Genomic DNA, 8,063 nt, shown 5'->3' on the forward strand with positions numbered 1-8,063 from the left:
GACATGGGGGTGGGGGAGAGGGGACCCAGGAGCACTAGCCAAGAGGGCAAGAGCTAAAAGGGCAAAATGGTCTGTGTAACCAAAACGGCTGAGTTATATAGGAATCAGAAAGGCTAGGGGAAGGGGAAGTAGGGGGCAGGATATGCCAGCCAGGAGGAGCCTGCAGCAGGTAGGGACTGAGGGATGCTGGGAGAACATGGAGACCAGCATCAGCTTTGATATAATAGGTACCTCAGTTAGCCACTTTGTCCTGGGTTTGAAACTTAACAGGTATTAGAAAGATTGTAAGAACCAGAGGACTGGAATGTCTGCTGTGAATAAACTCATCTGAGAGCGGAAGCGGAAGTTGATTAGGTATACTGAGGCACAGATACAGTGAGCAAATCAGCAAAGAGAAGCCGTCTGTGGAGTCACTCAGGATCGCTTTTAGGGAGCCACTCAACGGGGCAGTGGGCAGTGTTTCTCCGCCCATCTGTCTATCTGTCTATCTATCTGTCTATCTGTCTATCTGAGTCAATCTATCTCTCTATCTCTCTGTCTCTGTCTCTCTCAGTGTAAACAATGAAAACACCAGTTGACATCCCCAAACAGATGGGGGAAATCTGAGTGAGAGAAAATTAATCTTCTCCAGGAATGAGCCTCTAACTGGCTATCAACACCAGCACTAAAATATATACATATGAGCAACACTAAATAAATACAATAGGCTATATGTATACATCATTCACTTATTCATATGTAAATTATATAGCACATATAATTTTAAAGAAGCCATGAATTTGAGAGTGAGTTTGGGAGGAGGTGAAGGGGGTTGGGGCGGGGCATGATGTAAACACAGCACATGTACTTTAAAAATAAATTTGATATGTAAAAACTGAAGAGTGCCCATTCCTTTTGAAGCAAATCTATTTTATTTTACAATTAGTAGTCTTAAAATTTTCAAGAGAAACAATGAACTCACACTTAAGAAGGTGAAAGACAGCACAGTTCATGGGATGGAGGGATGGCTTCAGGCATGGCTGTATCCAAGAACTTCAGAGATGCCCACAGAGCCTCTCCATCTTCATCTGTCTCGTGTCTACTTTTCTCTCTGTGCATGAGGTCATCTTCTCTTTATTTTATACTGGAAATAGCCTCTCAATTGTCAGGGACAGTGGCTTCAGACAGTTTCTGCTTACTTTATGTTTTAAGCTCCTGACACAGAAGGAAGAAGAAAGGCTGTCTTTATTTTTTTCTAGAATATTAAAAATAAAACAGGACAGTGATTGGCTGTACATCAATTAGGATCAGGTGGGGCAGAGAAGCCCAACTGCTTGTCTGAACAGGGGGAATTTAATATCTCCTATTTTTAACTAGAAGTGGGTGAAAGGTTCTTTACCTGAAAGTTAGTGCCTCCTCCATTATTTTTGTGATACCAAAGTCCCTAAAAACAGAAGAAAACACTCATTGCAGGCATGAAGAGAGCGGGTAAAAAAACATCTCCTAGCTCCAGGCTCCAGGTACTAGAACCACAGAAGACAAAAAAACTGCATGTTCTCTCTTGCAAGCTGAGCGGAGCCTCTAACTTGTAACTATGTGTCCAAGTGGGGGTAACCAGGAGTCTTGGTCAGGAAACCATAAGGGCCCGTGAGACTAGGGGTTGGGAGTGGGATAAAGAGGAGCGGGGTGGGAAGGCAGGAGAGCTAAGTAGAAGGTAACACTTGGTGTGAAAGAGAACAACCGGGAAGCGAGGCAGGGAGGTGAGAAGCAGGGTGGGCGTGGGGGGTGGAAAATCAACCAAAATGAAAGAGGAACGGAAGCCACAGGCAAAATCCTATTACTTGACAATCTAAATTGACGATGAATGATGATAATGATGATGATTTAAAAATGAAAGCCAAAAAAAAAAAAGGTCCAAGGTTGAATAATAATGAGCTGGAGATCCTTCAAAACGGCAAACGGCATGGCTACGTAGAGAAGAGGGCGCAGCCAAATAGGAAGTAGACACTGCTATTGGTCAGGAAATTTGGCACAAGACACAATGAGTGGTCTTCCTATAAAGAAAGGCAGCTTGCTATCCTGGGAGGGCATAGTCTGGATGGGCTTCACTGGGTCCATAGAAGCAGCCACCCTTGCCAGAGATTCTGGTCAATCAAAGTCTATGGGGTAAGATTACTGATGAAGTGACAGTCACGTGATATGACGTCCACCCAACACTAATGAACTCACAATGACAGCTGTCGTCAGATGGAGCCATTTGGCAGGCACTAAGAGTCTAACAGATGTCAGCTGATTTCATCTTCCTGACCTAGAGCCGGCAGAGGTTGCAGATGGAGCTCCCTCTGGCTAGCCACAAGGCTCTCATCACCATGGCAACAACAGAGGGGGCAGAGCCAGAGGGGCAGTTATCTTTTGATGCTATCACCTTTCAGGAGCACTCAATCCAAGTCCTCCCAAGCTTCCTCTCAAATTCACGGCCTCTTTAAAAATATGTACTATTTTAAAGATATATATATATGTATAGTGAATATATGTGACTATATTCTATACATATCTATAAGTGAATAAATGAATAAATCTATAAATATAGAGGTGGCTTACCATTCTTCTGGTGAACAAAGCCAGATGACTTCTAGGGCTCACTGTCCAGGCCTGGCTCAGATTCGTTGCTATGGTCAAGCCCGGTGCAGGCCGAGTCTCAAAGTAGAATGGCTTCTTCACAGACAAGGGCAGTTTCCCCCACAGGAACGGGAGGACTGTTAGAGAAATATTGGAACAGTTGGTTCCGATTGGGATCATTAGTTAAAGAAGGGGGGAATGAAAGCCTTTAAGATCAACAGCACTGTGTCCATTCACTCAAGGCTTATGAATCAAATCTTGCCAGCCCTGAACCGCTGCCGTGTCCATGGACTCAAGCAAAACTGGGAAGTCTAAACAAGAAAGGACCACTGAAAAGGTGACGCTGAGAACGGGTGCAGTGGGAAGCTACAAATAGTTACAACTGCTCCCTTGGGTCCTGAAGGTGTTAGTCTGGCCATGACTGTGTCAAACAGTTTGCACACTTAACTTGCAACCATTTCTATCCAGGTGGGGTCAGACAGAGGAAACCTCCCCTGGTGGGCAGTTGTTACTGCTGCAAAAGGGAACATGCCATAATTAGTGGAAATTCCACCCTCTATCTGAATAAAGCATTACTGTGTTGGTTTAAACAGCCCTTTTCTGGCTGTACAAGGGACTGCCTCACTTGGTGAACTGGCTGGAAAATACCTTCCCTGTGCTGTGTGCCCCAGTGTTACAACCCTTCAAAAAAGGCTTCTCTCTTTCTCAGGCCCGGGAGATGGCTTGGTGGTTACGGATGCTGGCTGATCTTCCAGAGGACCTGAGTTCTATTCCCAGCATCTATATGTCAGCTCACAAACTACATGTAATGCCAGGTCTAGGAAATTCTGCACCTTTTTCTGGCCTCTGTAGTCATCTTCACTTATGAACACACACACACACACACACACACACACACACACACACACACACACAGAGAGAGAGAGAGAGAGAGAGAGAGAGAGAGAGAGAGAGAGATAAAAAAAATAAATCTTAAAAACTTCTCAAGTGGTCTGTCCCCACCCCTACCTTTAATAGTGTGGTTTGAGCTACTAGTGTGAAGAAAGGGCCACAGACACTGAGAGGACAGAGAGCAGCTGGCATTGGTGACAGCAGGATGCCCACACCTAGACCCAGCTGTACAACACCAGCTGCTGTCGAGGACTGAGGAATCCCAGCCTCCTGGGTCTACACAGGAGCTTGAATGCTTGTAGTGCCCCGGGTCCCAACACTAGGGCCTCTACAGTAGCTGAATTACTTGCTGCCTAGGGCTGATGCTTCCGGGCGCTTGGCTCTGTACACCAGCTGCTTCCATTTCCCTGCATTCTAAAGAAATTAAGATTAATTATAAAATAAGAGTGATGACATCACAACAATAAGTAGAGGAAAAATGTACTCATTTGGAATCTGGCCAAATCAAAAAGAGAGGGAATTCTTATTCCTCCCTACCCTACCTGGTACCTGTAGCCATCTTGCAGTTGAAATAAAGCCCAACGAGACAGAGGTCAGATGCAAGCGAAGTCAGCTCTGAGACACACAAACTAGTCCTGTCCTGGGGTTATAGGATCCAGACCCCGACCTGCCTTCATGTCTCTGTTCTCTGTTACAGGGACACATTATTATCATTATCATTATCATTATCATTATTATCATCATCATCATCATCATCATATTCATTCATTCATTCATTCATTCATTTATTCAACTCTAATCCAAGGAAACTGGGACATACCTTAAGCATTAAAGATTTTCATTTTTGAAAAAGGAAAGAGTCTTGGGAGTTTTGTGGAGTGGTACACATAAGAGCCCAACCTGAGCCAGGCCTGGCAGCTCTCTGTCCTCCTGGGTCTATTTGTTTGGCTGATTCAGAGTGGAAGCCTCTTGTATCTTTGCATAGGAAATCATCTTGGTGTTTGACTTTCTGTAAGCTTTTGAAACACATTAACACTGCACGTGAAAGTGAGCAGCAGTCTGATATTTGAGGGGAGGTGTGCTGCATCTCTCTTCAGGATTCTTAATTTCCCAGCAGGGCTTAAAATATCAAAACTTAAAAACCAGATTGGGAAGCAATTAAACCAAGACTCTACAAAATGAAAGAGAAATGAAACCCATTTTGTAGTCTCTGAAAATGGCAGTGTTGAGAGGCCTGCCACCCGCCCTCCGCCAGCACAGCTGTAGCCATTTTGATCCATGCCCACCAGCTATTTCATATGGTTGCTGTAATATTCCTGCCAGTCACTGATGCAGAAAAATAACTTGACTCAGAGCAGGATTATGCTAACCGAATACCTTGTTACGTTCTGTATGCTACGAGGTTTGTTAATCTCAAGAAATTCCACAGCTGTAAGCTTCACATAGGACCCATCAAATTAATGATTGATATGAATTATCATGTCTAAAATGGCTTGAGTCAGGGCCGACCACTGGGCAGCACCTCCAGCACCTGTGTGTGATCTCATTTACGGCTTCTGCAGTTTTAGCCTTTATAAGCTGGCCCTGAGAAACGTCCAATGTGCAGCTTTCAGCTGTCCCCCTGGTCACTCAGCCTTTAGGTGTGTGTTCATTAACCAGCCCTGTCTGACTGAGATCGTGTGATTTGTGGAGTGACTCCTGGACCCCAACAGGCAGCAATAAGAATGAGGTAACTGATGAGACTGTCCTCAGACTCTGAGTTCATTGTTGACTCCTCCAGTTGTCTTTCAGAACTGAGCATTTGGTTCCACTGTTGATACCAGAGTTAATCTCCAGCTGCTTTGAGTAACTTGATTCCCTCTGCACCCGCTGGGCTGTGTCTCCAAAGCCACATGCTTTGCTTCTTTACCCAGAGAGATGGGCTGGCTTGTCCTCACTAAGGCAACAACTTGGGAGACTTTCAAATGCCACTTTTCTGTGTTTTTCTCTTACCCTCACTGACAATTCCACAGCATTTCAGAAAATAAATTTTCAGACTAGAATAGTATTCGTCTGTGTGGGAATAATGCTAAGAACCTCTATTAAATATTGCTAGCATTAGTGAACATGTTTACGTGTCTCTTTAGTTTTCTGTGGTCTTTTTAATTCTAAACATTGCATGCTTAATATCTTATTTTTTGAATTAATAAACAATAAAATTAAGGTCTTAATATTTTTCTCTATTTCTAGTTTCTATGAGCTGTCACTTTCAAATGCTTTTAAGGTTTAGGGTTTCAAATTATTTAACTTAGATGATGTTCTTGTATAGTTTCCTTTCAGAATTATTCAAGATGTTAACATGTTTAAAGACATCTTTCCCTTGTATCTACAGAACAACTGACACTATCATGCCAACACAATGAGAATTTACTTCTAGACACAGTTGATAGTAACCATTTGTGATGGTTTGTATATTCTTGGACCAGGGAGAGGCACTATTAGGAGGTGTGGCCTTTTTGGAGTAGGTGTGTCACAGTGGTCATGGGCTATATACCATAGTCCTAGCTACCTGGAAGTCAGTCTTCCACTAACAGCCTTCAGATGAAGATGCAGAACTCTCAGCTCTGCCTGCACCATGCCTGCCTGGATATTGTCATGTCCCTTCTTTGATGATAATGGACTGAACCTCTGAAACTGTAAGCCAGCCTCAATCAAATGTCCTTTGTAAGACTTGCCTTGGTCATGGTGTCTGTTCCCAGCAGTAAAACCCTAAGACACCATTTCATTTTGGAATGATATGTGAGCAGGGTGTAGCAGCATACACCTGTAATCCCAGCATTCAAGAGATTGTGTCAAAGGGATTACTGCAAATTCTGGGCCAGTATAGGTTACATGTCTATACCCTGGTTTAAAAAGAAAAGGAGAGCAGGCAAGATGGCTTAGCTGGTAAAGAGTTTGCTGCCAAGCCTGATGATCTGTGTTCCGCCCCCGAATTCTACCCCTGGGATCCACATGGAAGACTTAAAGAATTAACCTTTAAATGTATCCCTCAAAAAAAAACCCACAAATTAATAAAAATATAATAAAAAAATAAAAATGTAAAGGAAAATATGGGAAGACATATTTATCTCATAAATGTGTTTGACTCTCTCAACTAAAGATCATATCTTTATAGCAAAAGAAAAAAATGATATTGATATGTGATTGGTAAGACCATCTGTGTGAATGTGTCACCGCAAAGTCACTCTGCAAAGGAAATATTAAAAGTCCATCACGTGACTCAGCTCCAGGCACCAAGACGTAAAGAGCATCTGCTGAGAAACATTTACCTTGTTAAAGAAAAGAAGAACCAAAAAGAGATATTTCTTCCTCTCTGTCACAGCAGCCTAGAAGTCAAAAGAAGCGCCAGCTTCTATGAATGGATCTGAAGACTGGAGAGCACGCAGGAGTCAGGCAGGAGCTCACCTCTGGACCATCTACCCGAGGACCTCTTATCCTGGGAGACTGTCCAGTCATGAGTCATACTTCCTGCCACCTGCCACTGAGTTGGTCTAAACATGCTACCAGTTCACCTTCTGACCTTCCAATCACCCCGATGAGCTACACCTTGTAAAATCCAGCCCAGCTTCCCATGCCTTTTCTCTACTTCTTAGACCAGAGGTTGGTACATAGTGTCTTGATAAGTATTTGTCACTTGAATAACTGAACAATCTAAAAATCTCCATCACATCTCTGCTTATAGGAAATAAAGCCCTAAGGGTTGACCTAACATTTGAGGCACATCCTTTGGCTTTGTTCTGTCTTTCCAGCCTTACCTCCTACATTCACATCCTCTGTGACTTTGGAAAATATGATTATTTCCTGGTCTCTCCTAAACCCTGAATTAGCTGTGCTGCTTTAACAAAATACCAAATGTTGTGTAATTTTTAGGGGACAGAATTTATTTCTCACAGTTCTGGAAGCTTGAAGGTCCAAGGTCAAGTTGCCCTGGGGTTCAGGTGTCTGGTGAAGGAGGAATGTTCCAAAAGGGGAGCAGGGGTGGGTGGGGGATGTGTCTTGGAGGGAAGAACACTGTCTTCAGTAGGCCGAAGGTCAGGGAAAAGACATGGAAAGCTACTTTTCTAAGAACCTGATCCATTCATAAGGGAGAAGCCCTTAAAGCTACTCTTAAGGGTCCCACCTGTTAGATTTCTGAGGCAGCATTAGAGACAGAAGGCAGAACGAGACCCATCTGACCTCAGCAGACAGGACTGTTCATTTCAAATAACAAAGGACATACACAGCAGAAAAGGGGTGCCTGCCTTGAAGAGTATATTGGGGGATTGGGGAAAGGAGAAGCTAAGGGCAGCTTCAGGGGGCTACATGGCAGTCCGCAGTTTCTGCTCCTGAAGTTGTTTGTCCAGGCAAGGAGTTATATATATATAATATATTAATATATATTTATATATATATATTTATATATATTTAATATATATTTAATATATATTCATAATAATGAATATATATATATTCATTCTTGTGTGGTGGTACATGCCTTTAACACCAGCACTTAGGAGGCAGAGGCAGGGGATCTTTGTGAGTTCAAATCCAGCCTG

At 43.2% G+C, this 8,063-nt stretch overlaps 1 long non-coding RNA gene across 1 annotated transcript; it reads right to left on the reverse strand.

Moving 5' to 3' along the window:
• Positions 1-933: 933 nt before the first annotated feature.
• Positions 934-2,346, reverse strand: LOC143442982 (uncharacterized). The gene is made up of 3 exons (XR_013111611.1): positions 2,209-2,346; positions 1,379-1,423; positions 934-1,194 (listed from the first exon to the last, which is right to left on the reverse strand). It is a non-coding gene; the product is annotated as an uncharacterized LOC143442982 (long non-coding RNA).
• Between the last annotated feature and the right edge of the window lie 5,717 nt (positions 2,347-8,063).

The sequence above is a fragment of the Arvicanthis niloticus genome, chromosome 7 (assembly GCF_011762505.2).
Source record: "Arvicanthis niloticus isolate mArvNil1 chromosome 7, mArvNil1.pat.X, whole genome shotgun sequence".
Classification (NCBI taxonomy): domain Eukaryota; kingdom Metazoa; phylum Chordata; class Mammalia; order Rodentia; family Muridae; genus Arvicanthis; species Arvicanthis niloticus.